The sequence below is a fragment of the Macaca fascicularis genome, chromosome 1 (assembly GCF_037993035.2).
Source record: "Macaca fascicularis isolate 582-1 chromosome 1, T2T-MFA8v1.1".
Lineage (NCBI taxonomy): Eukaryota > Metazoa > Chordata > Mammalia > Primates > Cercopithecidae > Macaca > Macaca fascicularis.
In genome coordinates, this window is record NC_088375.1 from 226,220,844 (window position 1) to 226,237,031 (window position 16,188).

General features: G+C 38.8%; 1 protein-coding gene across 19 annotated transcripts in view; it reads left to right on the plus strand.

Moving 5' to 3' along the window:
• The window catches only part of RERE (arginine-glutamic acid dipeptide repeats), a 468,002-nt gene that overhangs the window by 171,470 nt on the left and 280,344 nt on the right, over window positions 1-16,188 (plus strand). The window lies entirely within an intron of this gene.

The following is a 16,188-nucleotide window of genomic DNA, read 5'->3' on the forward strand; positions in this document are numbered from 1 at the left end:
CACCTTTGCTCAGCACTTCTCTCTCTTGTGGTCATGTGAGAAGGATGTGTTTGTTTCCCTTTCCACCATAATTGTAAGCTTCCTAAGGCCTCTCCAGCCCTGTGGAACTGTGAGTCAATTAAACCTCTGTCCTTTATAAATAACCCAGTCTGAGGCAGTTCTTTATAGCAGCGTGAGAACGGACTAATACACCTCCCTTCTTGAGTCTGGAAGAATATGTGTAGGGAGATTGCTAAGGACTTATTTACAGAATGGTTCTTAAAGTGCTTGAGCAAGAACTATGTATTTATGGAGGCTGATAGTGTTTCAGTGAATCTGAAGACCTCTGTGAAATGTGAAAAAGGTATGCTCTCTCTGAAAGCTGAGTGTGTTATGAAGGATCTATAAAGGCCACACGTGGTTTGGAAGATTTCCATGGCACCCAGAGCAAAACAACTTCACCTGAGGCACCCTTTTGCTTGAGTGGGGGCTGTGCCTTTGCATCCTGCCGGGTCCAGTGGATGTTTGACTATTTGGTTAAGGAGACTGTCTTTGACCTTCTCAGTGGTTTCTTTTCTTTTTGGTAATGGATTTGAAGCTAACTGAGTTGGCTGCCTTCTCCAAACAGCTTTTTCTCTAAATGGGTATTTGTTAAATATTGTCTGTTCTTTAGGGTTTCTTAAACTGAAGAATCAGAAGTAGGGTGCTGGGCCAGGCAAGGTGGCTCACACCTGTAATCCCAGCACTTTGAGAGTCTGAGGTGGGAGAATCACTTGAGGCCAGGGGTTTAAGGCTGCAGTGAATTACATGCCATTATATTACAGCCTGGGTGACAGAGCAAGACTCTGTCTCTTGAAAAAAAGAAAAAAAAGTAGAGTACTGTGATTAGATTCCCAGATGGGGGTTGAGTTTTCTCTTATCTTTGTTTTGTTTCCTGATTTTTTTTTTTTGGACAACAGGGTGTTGCTCTGTCATCCAGGTTGTCAGTGGTATGATCACGGCTCACTGCAGCCTCGACCTCCCAGGCTCAAGTGATCCTCCTGCCTTGGCCTCCCAAAGTGCTGGTATTATAGGCATAAAGCCACTGCACCTGGTCTTTTCCTTTCTTGGTATAAACTACTACAATAACCTCCTTTGTTAGTGATGAAAACCATTATCCTCACCCACTTGCAGAGATCCTGTGTGCTTAGTTGTATCTTAAAAGCTTAGGATCTGTGGAGAATGTTGTAAAGGATATCTTCAGTGGATTACTAGCTTAAAAAAAAAAAAAAAAAGAGACAGAGTCTCACTGTCGCCCAGACTGGAGGTGAGTGGTGTGATCATAGTTCACCACATCCTTGAACTCCTGGGCTCAATTGATTCTCCTGCCTCAGCCTTCTGAGTAGCTAGGACTATAAGTATGCATACACCTGGCCTATTAAAAAATTTTTTTTGTAGAGATGGTGTCTTGCTATGTTACTCAGGCTGGTCTTGAACTCCTGGCCTCAAGTAATCCTTCTGCCTCTGTCTCCCGAAGTCTTGGGGTTACAGGTATGAGCCACTGCATCTGGCCTTTTAAATGGTAGATTTTTTTTTTTTTTTTTTTTTTGAGGCATAGTCTTACTCTGTTGCCCAGGCTTGAATGCAGTTGTGAGATCTCAACTCACTGCAACCTCCGCCTCCTGGGTTCAAGCAATTCTCCTGCCTCAGCCTCCTGAGTAGCTGGTATTACAGGCACATGGCACCACACCCAGCTATTATTTATTTATTTATTTATTTATTTATTTATTTAGAGATGGAGTCTCACTCTGTCGCCAGGATGGAGGTCAGTGGTGTGATGTTGACTCACTGCAACCTCTGCCTCCCAGGTTCAAGTGATTCTCCTGCCTCATCTTCCCAAGTAGCTGGGATTACAGGCGTGTGGCACTAGGCCCAGGTAATTTTTGTGTTTTTAGTAGAGTCGGGGTTTCACCATGTTGGCCAGGGTGGTCTTGAACTCCTGACCTCAAGTGATCTGCCCACCTCTGTCTCCCAAATTGCCGGGATTACAGGCGAGAGCCACCGTGCCCAGCCTGTATTCCGTAATATTCGTTGAATAAAGAAATTTCTAGAAACATTAAAAAAATGTATTGACTCATTGATGATATTAAAATTAGAGTAAGGCTTCTGGAAGTCTGTTTTGTATTACTTCCCAATGAATGATTTAACAGGCCTGTTAAAAATAAAACCAAAACAAAAACCTTGTAGGGCTCTATTGTATATTGTCCTTGAGTCAGATCTAACTTCTTTGTTGTCTGTCAACCATTACTCCTGTTTTGAGATGGCTGTCACGGTAACAAATTGATTTATTACACAGCTGTGTGCAGCCAGATTTCCCTTCTGGGCTTCTTTAGCATAGGATATTGATTTCTGGAGTTTGCTGTAGGTGGCATGTTAATTTCTTTCTACTGTTTTCTGTTAGGTTCTAGGAAATTTGGTTCCTTTATTTCTGGTGCAGGTAGAACTGGTTAAAAAATTAAATTCATATTATTGTGAGATTTTTTTTTATTTTGGCATATTGGTGTTGCTTGCTATTTGGATAATGAAATGTTGTTTTTTTTTTTTCCAAAAGTATGTATTAAGCTGGTTCTCCATTTTTTAATATTTTGTCATATTAACTGATAATTTTGATTGTCCAGTTTACCCTAGATATAGTCCTAGAATATGTGTTCCTTCTACTTTCATGAACAAAGTGCAAAATATGTATTTATGTAGATAAGTTTGTGGTTTGTGAAATCTTAGGTGTTACAAAATATTTGACCCTTTTATTTGCCAATTTTGAGGAAAAATGTCCTGGAAACAAGAATTGTTTACTTTGATCACTTAAGTGTTATTTTCTTTTGATGCAAGTGGAATTTAAGCTGGAAAAAATTCAAACTAGGCAAAATGAAACCTGAGGATCTAGTTTGAATAAAAATGGAATATACATATTTCTAAAATCTATTTAAAGTAAATGATTATGGGTCAGGTGCAGTGGCTCACATCTGTAATCCTAGAACTTTGGGAGGTGGAGGTAGGTAGGTGGATTGAGCCCAGGAGTTGGAGACCAGCTTGGGCAACATGGCAAAACCTCGTCTCTACTCAAAATACAAAAATTAGCCGGGCTTGATGGTGTACTCCTGTAGTCCCAGCTACTTGGGAGGCTGCAGTGGGAGGATCCCTTAAGCACTGAAGGTTGAGGCTGCAGTGAGCAGTGATTGCACCACTGCACTCCAGCCTGGGTTACAGAGTGAGACCTCATCGCAAAAACAAATAAATGATTTCAAACATAATGTTGAGTGTACACAGAAGAGCATAATATGGTATAATTCCTTTTATAGAAAATTTTAAAACAGCCACAACTAATCTTTGGTGTTTGAAGTCAGGAGAGAGATTGCCCTATGGGTACTGGGTACAGAACATTAAGGGGACCCCCAAGTTCTCGTCATGTTATGTTTTATGGTACTGGTTACCCTTATTTGTTCTTTGAAAATTTATTGCATTTTGCACTTCTCTGTATATGTATTATACTTCAGTAAAAAGTTTGCCTTAAAAGAAAAAGTAAAGATAACATGAAACTATTTTCTAAATGGAAAATTTCCATTGAATCAAGTTACTGTTTAAAGTGGGGAAGGAGTCCCCAGCATTTTAACAAGTGGTCCTAACATTTAGCTACTGCTTCTTCACTGAGGGGTTGGTCTGTGGTGGCTGAAAGTGGTGTCACATCCTTAGTTCCCTGAATCATGGAAAGCTGCTTTAAGGCAATTTATTACTCAGACAAATATTGCCTTCCCAAAATAAAACCAAGATCTGACATTTGGTGTTCCAGGATATATATATATATATATATATATGTAGGTATGTATAAGCTCATTTGATCTGTAACTTTTTATCTACATCTCTTAATATTTAGAAGAGGTTTAGGTATTAATAGATGTGACATGCAAATGAAGGTGTCTTCTTGAGACATTCGTGTTTTATGGTGGGGTAGAAGTTTTATTGATAATGGCAAGAATATTTTTGTGTAACATAGCATAAAGGCATCTTTAGGCAGAGCTTAGTGTTGTTCTCAGACCTGTGACAAAATCATTTGCACTTATTAGACCTATTATTAATCTGCTTAAAGCTTTTCAGTGTATTCACTGTTCACCAGCAGGTTCATTCCCAGAACCTGGCACTCCAGACCCTCTGTGACCTTATTGCCTGTCTGCACAATCATCTTTAATGTTATTTAATCAACGTTAGTCTTATTTGGGAGGAAACACAATGAGGCTGTGTGTTAGTTTGTTAGGGATGCTGTGGCACGGTATAACAAATGGAGTGGCTGAAACAGCAGAGGTAGGTTGTCTCACAGTTCTGGAGGCCACACATCCAAGAGCAAGGTGTTGGCAGGATCGTGTTACCTCTTTTTCTTTTCTTTTTAAGACAGGGTTGCCCAGGCTGGTGTGTTATGGCACGATCATTGCTCACTGCAGCCTCAATCTCCTGCCTCAGCCTCCTGAGTAGCAGGGACTATAGGCATGCATCACCATGCCTGGCTAATTGTATTTTTTGTAGAGACAAGATTTGCCATGTTGCCCAGGCAACCCTTGAACTCCTTGGCTCGCGCTGTCCGCCCACCTTGGCCTCCCAAAGTGCTGGGATTTCAGGCATGAGCCACTGCACCCGGCCTCATGTTACCTCTGAAGGCACCAGGGAAGGTTCTGTTTCAAGCCTCTGTCCTTGCTTACAGCAGTTTGCTACTTTGTGGCAGCGTAGTGGTGATCTTTCATAGCATTCTCTTTGTGTACATATCTCTGTGTCTATCCACATTTTTCCTTTTTATAAGGATGCCAGTTATATTGGATTAGGGCTCACCTTCATCTTAACGAATCACACCTACAGTGTAATTATATCTTCATATGTCCTTATTTTAGTTGCATTGGCAATGATGACCCTGTGTTTTTTTTTCATTTTTATTTTTTTGAGTGGCAGGGGAAGGGTCTCACTCTGTTGTCTAGGCTGCAGTGCAGTGACATGAACACGGCTTACTGTAGCTTTGAACTCCCGGGCTCAAGTGATCCTCCTGCCTCAGCCTCTCAAGTAGCTGGAACTACAGGTGTACGCCACTGTACTCAGCTAGTTTCTAAATTTTTTTTAGAGAAGGGATCTTGTTTTGTTGTCTAGGCTGGTCTTGAACTCCTGGCCTCAAGCCATCATCTTGCCTCAGCATCTCAAAATGTTGAGATTATGGTCATGAGCCACTGTGTCTGGCCTTACCTGTTCTTTAATAAGGTCACATTCTGAGCTATTGGGAGTAAAGACTTCAACATATGAATTTTGGGAAGGACAAACTCATCCTGTAACAGGCAGGAAGAGCTTTGTTGTTAGGTAGACTCAGGTTTAAGTGATTCACATTTGAGTGACATTTTCAGTTCTCTTAGTGGTGTGTCTTTGGTACAGTAGGGAAAATGTAGTTCTTATTTTCAGTCACATTATAGTGAACTTTTAGTTGTGGATTACATTAACTTTTAATTACTTCTGTTTCTGTAGAAATTTTATTTCATCTTTTAGGTGATTACCTTTTCGTGTATATTAGGAAGTTATTCAAATTCCACGTATGTGAAAGACAGTTCTTTAGCACATAAAAACTTACTACTTCGTGGGGATAGAGGAAAGAGAAAGTACTAAAGTTATTCTAATTAGAGAAATGAGAAGTGATATTTTAGACAAATTAATCATACCTTTTTTGATTTTATAGGGAAAGGATCATTAAGTATCATGAAACCTATACTGTAGTTGTTCTCTGCTCCAAGCATTGGCCACAGATTGGCATCCCACGGGAGTTGGTTAGAAATGCACAATCTCAGATTCCGCCCCCAATCTGCTGAATCAGAATCCATGTTTTATATAATAAGATGCCCAGGTGATTTAAACACATGTTTAGGTTCGAGAGTCACTGATCACTCATTAGTGCCTCCCAGTCTTTTCCAAGCTAATACACAGCTGGAAAATGAGTCCATTGCCTTGAGTCTGAGAGGATTAGTACCCAGCATGCTTGTCACTTACTTGTGGCAGACTAGAAATTAGGCAGATCAAAAATTAAAGAGAAAAAATACGTGACTTTATGGCTTGAGATTTTGATGTTAAATACAGTGCATGCAATCCAAGAAGAACAGAGGTGGCTGCAGAATTACATTCTGGCCAAATGATTGGGAATAATTTGGATCTTCTAAAGTGCCTGATTTCAAAGGGCACTGTGAACTTGGCTGTAAATACTAAGGGAGCTACGACATAGATGACAACCAGTTTTAAAGCACCTTATATCTACTGGTTTTGCTTTGAGCATGTAGTTTCTGGTCCTTAGAAAATTCCTATGCAACCTAGACATTGTTTCCCCGCTATACAGATGAGGAAACAAAGACATGGAGGCCAAGGTCACACAGCTGGTTTATAAAATGGTATGGGCCTGTGAGAATTGGTTAAAGCCAAGAATGAATGGACATTTGCATAAAATCCTGAAGAGAATACAAAAAACAAATACATCTGTGTTGAAGGAAAAAGAAAAGATAGACCGATGTCTTCGAAAATGCAAGTGATATAATTACTTTGCTCTTTTTCTCTTTTTTCCTTTTACTCCTAAAATTATTTGTAGCTCTCTCCTGTTTCCAAAAATTGTATGTCTAGTCGGGCACAGTGGTGAGCATCTGTAGTCCCACCTACTCAGGAGACTGAGGTGGCAGGATCACTTGAGCCCAGGAGTTTGAGGCTAGCCTAGGCAACATCGTCCATAAGGAAACTATTGGAAGTAAGCTGAGAAGGTGAGAGGTAAATTGTTCAAGAATATGTAGGCTAATGGTGATTACCGGATTTTGAACCCTTAGTAACTGAAAGAGAAATACACATTTTCTATGATCTAATAAAAAGCAAGCATGTTGTATGCATGAAAAGTTTTTTGAATGCAAGGTGGTATACAGTGATCACATAACACAAAAGGCAATTTGTTGTTAGAGTGACTCACATTATTACAGGCTTCCTGCATAATGGTTGGGAAGCTGGAAAAAAGTCTCCGAGACCTACTTGAAATGAGAGTGTTCAGATACTTGGTTGGTGAGAACTACTGACCGTTCCAGCCAGATGCTGTAACTGGAATAGGGGCCCTTCACCATCTTCCTGCCCTTGCTGTCACTCAGCTCAAGATTCACAGTGCCAGAAGAGTAAATATAGTGTGTCTACCTTGAATTGCATGTACATGTCTTGTATAAAAAAAGACAGAAACCTGGATTGATTGCTGTCCCAAGCCTGCACATGGTGGGGCTAAAGTTATTCCCCACAATGAGATTGGGAATTAGTTTGGTGGGGGAAATAAATGTGGGCTGGCCATGAGACCTCGTTATTGCATATGGCTATTTAGCAATAGTTTGTTTTGCTTTGTGTGTGATAGGTAAGTAAATAGGAGAGTGATGTCAATAAAATGTGCAGTTTATGCTGGTTCATGTGCAACTTTTGCTAGGCAAGAGGAGTGTGACCAGAGGGAATAGAATTATAACATATACTTTAATGGTATAATGCGGGATTGTATTTTAGCAGGAAAGGAAAAAAATAGGTGAGAATTTAAACTTTCAGTTTGGCTGTTGCACCAGCAGGAGCTTTCTCATTTCTATTGAAAATGAAATGAAAAATGAGCACCTGTCCGCTGGGGTTCTCTCCCCAGAGAGGCACATGCTAACATGATGCTCTCTGGCAGGTTGCCCTGCCTGCTGTGCTCACCTTCACAAAAACCCCCAGATTACTGCATTGTTTTGGTGCCTTCAAGCCAGCATCTGTTGTTTTCATGTATTTTCAATATCACCTATGGCAGCATGCAGCCGCTCTTGGGTACCTGCCTGAGTTTCTTATTTCTTAAGTATTGATTTTTAACAAAATAGCCATCTGATTTCAGAGTTGCATGGGGTTTGAGTAGTCTGCTTTTTACCCTGTATTTTATATAAGTCCTTTTATTTTCAGTGAACATTTTTGCTGAATATGTGGTCTTCCCAGTAACATACATTGTGTTATAGCAGAAATATCTACGTAAGAAGCACTGAACAAAAGTGTGTTCAAAAACTGTGTTCCAAAGGAAGCAGAAATGTTCTTTAGGTGACTGTTTAAAAATCATGCTTAGTAATGAGCAAAAACATGTTGAAAGGTCAATCTTTGAAGGTATTTTTATGAGCAATTAATGATCAGATTCAGGAATGCAGCCTAGTGATGATCTACCCACTCTTCTACCTCTTAACTTTCCACCTTCCTGGGGCCATTTGATCCAGCAATTGTTTTAGCCCACTAGGATTTTAAATTCTTGGATCCCCTCACCTTTCCCAATCACTCACACCCATGACGTCTTCCATTTCCATTTCTGTTGTGTGTCTTTTTCCCTGCTGGTTGGTTCCAGAAGGACAGGGATCTTCTCCCCGATGTATCCCAGGTACTTAGAAAAGTGTCTAGCACATTCTAGGCACTTAGTCATTCCCTAGATACCTATTACCATAGGCAGAGTTAGCTGCTAGATTTGAGTGCTTAGCCCTGGGTGCCTCTCTTGGGTAGCATTGTCTTAGCTGTGCTTCCTTTAGTAGTTGAGTAGGAGACAGGTGCACAGAGCAGTTGATGGGAGGACTTTTTGGGAAGAGTCCTTTTTTTTTTTTCTTTTTTGAGACGGAGTCTTGCTCTGTCGCCCGGGCTGGAGTGCAGTGGCCGGATCTCGGCTCACTGCAAGCTCCGCCTCCCAGGTTTACGCCATTCTCCTGCCTCAGCCTCCCGAGTAGCTGGGACTACAGGCGCCCGCCACCTCGCCCGGCTAGTGTTTTGTATTTTTTAGTAGAGACGGGGTTTCACCGTGTTAGCCAGGATGGTCTCGATCTCCTGACCTCGTGATCCGCCTGTCTCGGCCTCCCAAAGTGCTGGGATTACAGGCTTGAGCCACCGTGCCTGGCCGGGAAGAGTCCTTAAGATTGATATTTATATGCAGAAACGACTGTCCAGAAAGTTTACCTTGGTTTAAAAATATTGATACTCAATTTGTTAAAGTTGCAAATTGAAGGACACTGTTCTACTTTTTAAAAAATTCAGCTTATAAATCTCATTTATAAGTTATACATTTTAATCACTTTTAGGGGATTTTGAATTACAAATTAGTCTTGTTTATAAACTCATTAATATCTTTAAGCTTGACTTTACTAATTTAATATTTGTTTTCTATTTTTAAAAAGTCTATTAACACAAACCTCAGGTACTTAACTCTTCTTATAAGTTAATTAGACTTATAAATGAAACAACCCTAAAAAATTCTCTTAGATGTTTCAGTGTTGTGCGTAAACTTCCTTAGGTTTCATCTTGACCACAAATCGGAATCAGTTCCACAGAGGGAGAAAGGACAGCATAATCCAGTGCCCCACTGCTGGTGGGTTAACAGGGAGTGGAGGACAGCCTCTGCGCTGTTGTCTTTTCATCAGTAGAATGGGGATAAGAGTGCCTACCTCCAGAATTGTGTTGGGGATTAAATAAGTATATATACAAGCACATAGGTGCGGGGCTCAGAAAGGGCCAATCTTATATTAAAATCTTTGTTAAATGTTACTGTTTTACATTGGGATTACAAGGCCAGTTTGTAACAGACGGAATTCTTTCAACTTATAAAATGATTAAAAATATAAAATATATTTCTGATTTTTTTTGACCCCCAAAATGTTAATATGATACTTTTGATTCTGTTAAATCCTTCTGCACTTTTCTAAATCTTCACAGGGATAAAAGATGCATATTAAGTTAAGGAAGTGAACTGCCACCCTAGTTAATTTGATTACTTAATTTTTAATCCTCCTTGGTTTGAAAGATAGTTGCTAAGTCTCCATTATCAAAACTCCAAAAGCATGGCCCCTGGCCTCACGTGATCTAATTCTGAATGAGGAAAGACAGTGAATTAGTTAAGGTGTCGCCATTATAAACTAGGGTAAATCATGAATATTTTCAGAGATGTTACTGCCTCACAGTTGTGTGATATACTCTGGGAGTCTTATTGGTTGGTTGTAAAAGCAAGCTGACAGCCTTCAGAAGACCTTCTTTGTTCAGCACAGAACCTGGAGGTACTTGATTAATTCAGTAGCGTGTGGAGAGACGACAGTGGGGCAAGGAGTTCTTTGATTTGACTCTCCAAGCCAGATACTAAAATCAGTCTGGTGGACTGTGACACAGTTCCAATCACAGTGCAACAAGATTTATATTTACCTAAAATCTAATTGGACTGAGATTTCCTGCAGTTATATTAAAATCCTCTGCCCTTTTGCTTAGTGAGCAAGCATTTTAACTCCTAAGCTCTGGAGATTTAGCTTTAGCTGGCTCAATTAATTGTTAAATGTTCCCCTTATTATAATTATACTTTGATGCCTTACTTTTTAGTAGCTAAGAAAATTGCTGAAAGAGTTGTTTAATCTGTTATACTCTATCAGTTTTGTAAAAAGCTCTTTAAAGGGAAGCAATTTTCATTTGAAGTGGCGTGATGGTATTTGAGTTGGATAACGTAATTTAAATGGAAATGCAGGAATTTGGCTCTTTTCTTGACAGAGATTGGCTTGTATTTGACATTGACCCATGTGTTTGTCATCTTTCCAGATATTGCCTTCTATTTATTCTGACAGCTTCACCAGCTGAGAAAACCAGACTTTCCAAAATTAAAAATATTGTCTATGAATTTCAAGATGGAGCAGTGTATTTTGTTTGTTAAATTACTTTAAAATGTATGTGGACAAGAGTGATTTGTTGCTTTAAAAAGTTTTAAGTACTGCAGAATAGATGGCTGTGTGCATGAGTTTTGCTTTGGAGCTGTGTGAGTACCCTAAATACTAGAAAGAGTGAGGATGAATGTGTTTTACTCCTTCCTTAGTATTAGTCTGAGTTTTATAATGCATATTGTAAGTACCAGAGATAGATGGGAGAAGGTAAGTTAGTCACTTCATTCTTTTAAGTGAATGCCTAAATACCTGGAAATGGATAAATTTCTAGTCGCTTTACCAAGTCTATTGAATTCATACATAATGACTATTTGTCATTATATATGCATTAAATATCTAGTGCATTTAAATCTTTTTCATTATTTCACCATTAAAAATGTACTCTAATTAGGCAGCATGGTATATGTTACGTACGAAAGATACTCTACCATTGTTCACTCATTTAACCCCTAAATGTGTTTTCTGACTTATATCTCTAGATTTCCCTATTCAGTTATCTTCGCAAGGAATGCCTTTTTAATTATGTACAGTGTGATAGTGTAATGTGTAAAATGTATAAACCAAACTTTAAAAGGCAAAGATACAATTTTATATCCCTTTGAGGGCTGCAGGCATTGTTCTGGTTCTCTGTGTGTGTTGGACAGATGTTGATACTTGACAGATGGAGTGTTAGTGTCTCACTGTAGACTGATCAATAGAGATTCATATAGTTTAAAAAAAATGATGGGAGGGGAGCTTTGATTATAGTTATACCTCTCTTTTAGAAAGGGAACGTGGAGTGAGTTTATGATACAGATTTTTTAACATAATTTCAATATATTGTTTTTTATTCTTTTTTTTTTTTTTTTGAGACAGGGTCTTACTCTGTCACCCAGGTTGGAGTGCAGTGGCCCAATCTCGGCTCACTGCACCCTCTGCCTCCCAGGCTCCAGCAGTCCTCCCCACTTTAGCCTCTCAAGTAGCTGGGATCACAGGTGCATATCACCACACCTAGCTGTGCTTTTTATTCTTAATTTTGACATTAACGTTTTAATTTGGGCTCTGTTTGTAAAGCTCTGTATAACTTGGCTCTGAGGCAGGCTGTCATTATTATTAGATAGTATTTAGTTTTTAGACTTTACTTGTCCTGGCCATCCCATTGTGTGGGTATTATAAAACATAGCTACTGTGCAGTTACCAAATTGATTGTGGCAGTGTTAGTAATACTGTGTATAATTATAATTTCCCTTTTTAGTAGAGGGAAAGGAAATATCACGAAAAGGTCTCACCTAGTATGTTGTATTTTTACATCCTCAGAACAGTTTAGCTGAAAAGTAGTGGCTTAATTACCACCATTTCACAGCACAGAAATTCACATAAGGTTTTGAAGTTTGCATTTGATAATTACTCTGTTAGCACTCAGACTTGGGGAAATGCTATTTCTTCCTTGCAAGGAGTTCTGTAACTCAGTTTCTAACTAGACAATGGAGACTTGATTCCCAGTTTGTTCTCTGGACTGGCTGGAAGATATTTGGATGAAGAAAAACTCAGAGCTATCTTTCAGGGTTATAAACCAGAATGATTTTGAAGTCTGCAGCAGCTATCCCCAAAATAGATATTTGGCATCATGGACTGCAAGCTTTTTAAAGATTGCAGTTGGCATTTAGGTCAGGATTGGTGGAGGCTGGCTGTTGTAGAGACCATCAGTTTTGTCATATGTTTTACTTCTATTATCTCCCAGTTGTCAGGATTCTAAGTGCTGTGGCATCTGATACATGAACATAACGGATTTCCAACACCCTTTTCAGTGTTGTTTCTCTAACTTAGCTTCTGTAATGATTAGGGATGGTCCATTTTTATGTTCTCTCCCCTGCATTTACTTACTGCTTCTTCTTTTGCCCTTTGAGTACATTTGTAATATTTGGCTATAGACTTAAAAAATTTTTCTTCAATAAGTTTCCTCCTGCATTTTCCCTTTTTGATGAACAAATAATACATTTTTAAGGAATAAAATTGAAAAATTTGGACAAACAGAAGTTAAAATGGAGACTACTTAACCACTGTTAACATTTGTCGTATGGTCAGTTTCCTTAGTGAACACATATGGAGTTCAGCTATTCGCAGTTTTGTAATGTGGTTCCTAACATGTCCTGAATTTATTTCCATGCCAGGAATTGTAAATCTGAACTGTTATGGTTGCTTTGTATGATCTTCATGCTGAGATCCATAACCTGGGGTATATGGCCTACCAAGGAGAATTTAAGGGGTTGTGAACTTGGGTGAGGAAAAAATTGCATCTTTATTTTTACCAATTCATCACATTTCAAATGACGTTCAGCATTCACTTCATTTATGAAGCTAGATGATAAACATGGCAATACTGGCAGTGCCTATGACATCAGTATAAATTTTAGATATTCTGTCACATCACATGGAAAAAAAAAATCTCAATGTTTATATTCCTCATCACTTTTAAAGTATGGAGGTTATTGAGGGAATGACCTCTAGTAAATTCTGTTATTTAATGAATCAACAAAGAAGTACACATATTATTATATTGCAAGTTGTTTTTTATAGTATAATAAATATTTCAATATATGTTGCTTTTGTACATTAAAAATATTTATTTGAGAACAGGTATATAGAATGCTAAATTCATCCATGGCACAAAAAAATATGAGATGCTCACACACTAATGACTATATGCCTCAGTTTAACTAGTTCTGTATTGTTGGACTTGATGTTTTCCAAATATTCTCCATTCTGAACAGCAGTGATGAATATCAACACATTACTAAGGAATGGAATTGCTGAGTTAGTATGTCTGGACATTTAAAGATTTTAAATATATTACCATTACACTTCTTTCTAACCAGCCCTGGTGTATCGTAGGGCTTTGGCCTATGAAAGTGACTGAATTTGTAGTTTTGAAATTAGAGAAATGTCCTTATGTAACTTTAATGTCAACAAAAAAGACAAATTGGAGAAATGTGTCAATAGAATAGGAGATTTTTTATAATCTTTGAAGGGTAAATCTTTGCCACCGTGAGTGCATCAGACACATTTTTGTGCTCTTCTTTTGGTCCCCGAGTTGAGGGTGTGGAAAGGAGGTAGAGCTGTGGCATAACAGAGGATATCGTCTTTCTAGTATGAAGTAAAATATGGATTATAATCTGAGAATTTAGGATAGTATGAATTTTGGTCAGCTTTAACTTTTATAAATGATATAATGTTCTAGAAAATTTATCAGTAGTCCTATATTTTTGTGGAAGAAACAGTCGTGTATTCTCTCTCAAGTCCTGATCAAACCTTCACAGAAGTGGAGTAAGAAAGAGGGGAGACTGAGCAGTGCCAGCAGACACCATCCTCTTGCCCCCACAAAGAATGCCAGGCAGTCTGCAGGGGAAGTTACCATCACTTATTCCTACTTGTGCAACCTTGTAGTAGAGTCATGCTAGGAACTTGACCACACTGTAAAGTCTCTTAGGGGAGGAAGTTGTGAACTTCGTCTGCCGCTAGGGGTTGATTCATAATCCTAGTAGAAGGTGATAGTTTGTTATCTAATCAACTTATTTTGATCATTCTAAATTAAGAGCTCTGTGTTCTATTTTTTAAAGCATCATCTGTTCCTAGCTTTTCTATTTAAAAAAATTAGAATATTTTCCCCAAAATTTGTGTTCTGAATGCCACTAGGGCATCTAGAAATTTAAATTTAATGGATGAATTTAAATATTTTGCCTGATTTGAAAATAATTTATAAAAATATTTTAGTATAGTGGCCGAAAATACTGAACTGTGAATCAGGAGATGTGGATTCTCGCTTGGTTCTTGAGCTACAGTCAAAGCTTCTGTTACTCCATTGTATGTGGCCTCCATTCTCTTTGTTCTTCCACACTACATCTCCTCCTCCACCTCCAGCCCACATGTTTGCCTTCAGATTACTAAGAAGAGTAAGAAGAGCAAGGCTTCCCCTTTGCAGGATTCAGTTTCCAGAAGTTGAAATATTATAGGTCTGCTTATATTTCATGGCCAGGACTTTGTTGCATGACCGAGTTAGCTGTTAGAGAGGCTAGAAAGTGTCTTTATTCTGAGGGGCCGTGTGTCCAGCTACATACCAGATGTTATGCTTTTTATTTTTTATTTTATTTATTATTATTATTTTTGCTTCTTTGTTTTTGAGATGAGGATTCACACTGTTGCCCAGGCTGGAGTGCAGTGGTGATCATAGCTCACTGCAGGCTCATACTCCTGGGCTCAAGTGATCCTCCCACCTCAGCCTCCCGAGTAGCTGGAACTACAAGCATGTGCCACCATGCTCAGCCTTCTTAATAAGGAAGAAGGGGAGAATAAATATTGGGCCCAGCTAGCAGTCCCTGTTTCAGAGACAAAAAAAATAAGTAACCCTTAAAATTATTGAAGACAGCTGGGCGTGGTGGCTCATGCCTGTAATCCCAGCACTTTGGGAGGCCGAGGTGGGCAGATCACCTGAGGTCGGGAGTTCAAGACCAGCCTGACCAACAAGGTGAAACCCTGTCTCTACTAAAATTACAAAATTAGCTGGGTGTTGTGGTACATGCCTGCAATCCCAGCTACTTGGGAGACTGAGGCATGAGAATCGCTGGAACTCGGGAGGCGGAGGTTGCAGTGAGCTGAGATCGTGCCATTGCATTCCAGCCTGGGCAACAGGAGCGAAACTCTGTCTTAAAAAATAAAATAAAATAAAATAACTGAAGGCATACGGTTGTTTCCATGTCTACCTCTTATATTAGATTGTGAACTTGTCAAGGGAAGGACAGTGTTTTTTTCACCTTAGTATCTCCAGCATTTACGTGGCACATTAGTGGTGCCCAATCAGTTGGTGTGTGAATATTTTTATGAGATTATGATTCTTTTCCTTATAGAACCTTTATACTCATTTTTATTTTTAATGTAACCTTGACAAGACTTGCCTGTAAGACAAAGGGTCTTTCATATACTTTGTTTAGAATGGGGATGTCTTAATTTTTCCTCCCAAAGTTCTCATACATTTTGTCTTAGCAGATGTTCAAAACATAATTTTTCCAAGGTACAAATTACAAAAGGAGCATGCTGAAGCAACACTCTCATTAAGTGTTATATTGGCCCAGAGCAGCTGCACTCATTTGTTGAATGAAGTCTGTTGTGAGTACGGTTTTATATAGAAAGCATCCAGAGCCTCCTATGGCTTGAACAATAAACAGAAGCTCTCATCTCATTTTAGGAATCAGGAAGCATTTAGATAACTTTAAATACTATGACCTTGCTGAAATCTGTGCTAATTTTCATTATGAAAGTGATAGGTGGACAGCAGATTACCTGACAAAATCCCTCACACCCACAAAATTCTTTTTATCCTGAGTATATTGTGTATTTCATAAAGCAAAATCACTATATCATAAGGAGATTATTGGAAAGTATTGTGTCGGTGGAATTATTTTTTCAAAATATCTGTTGAATATTTGTAAAATGA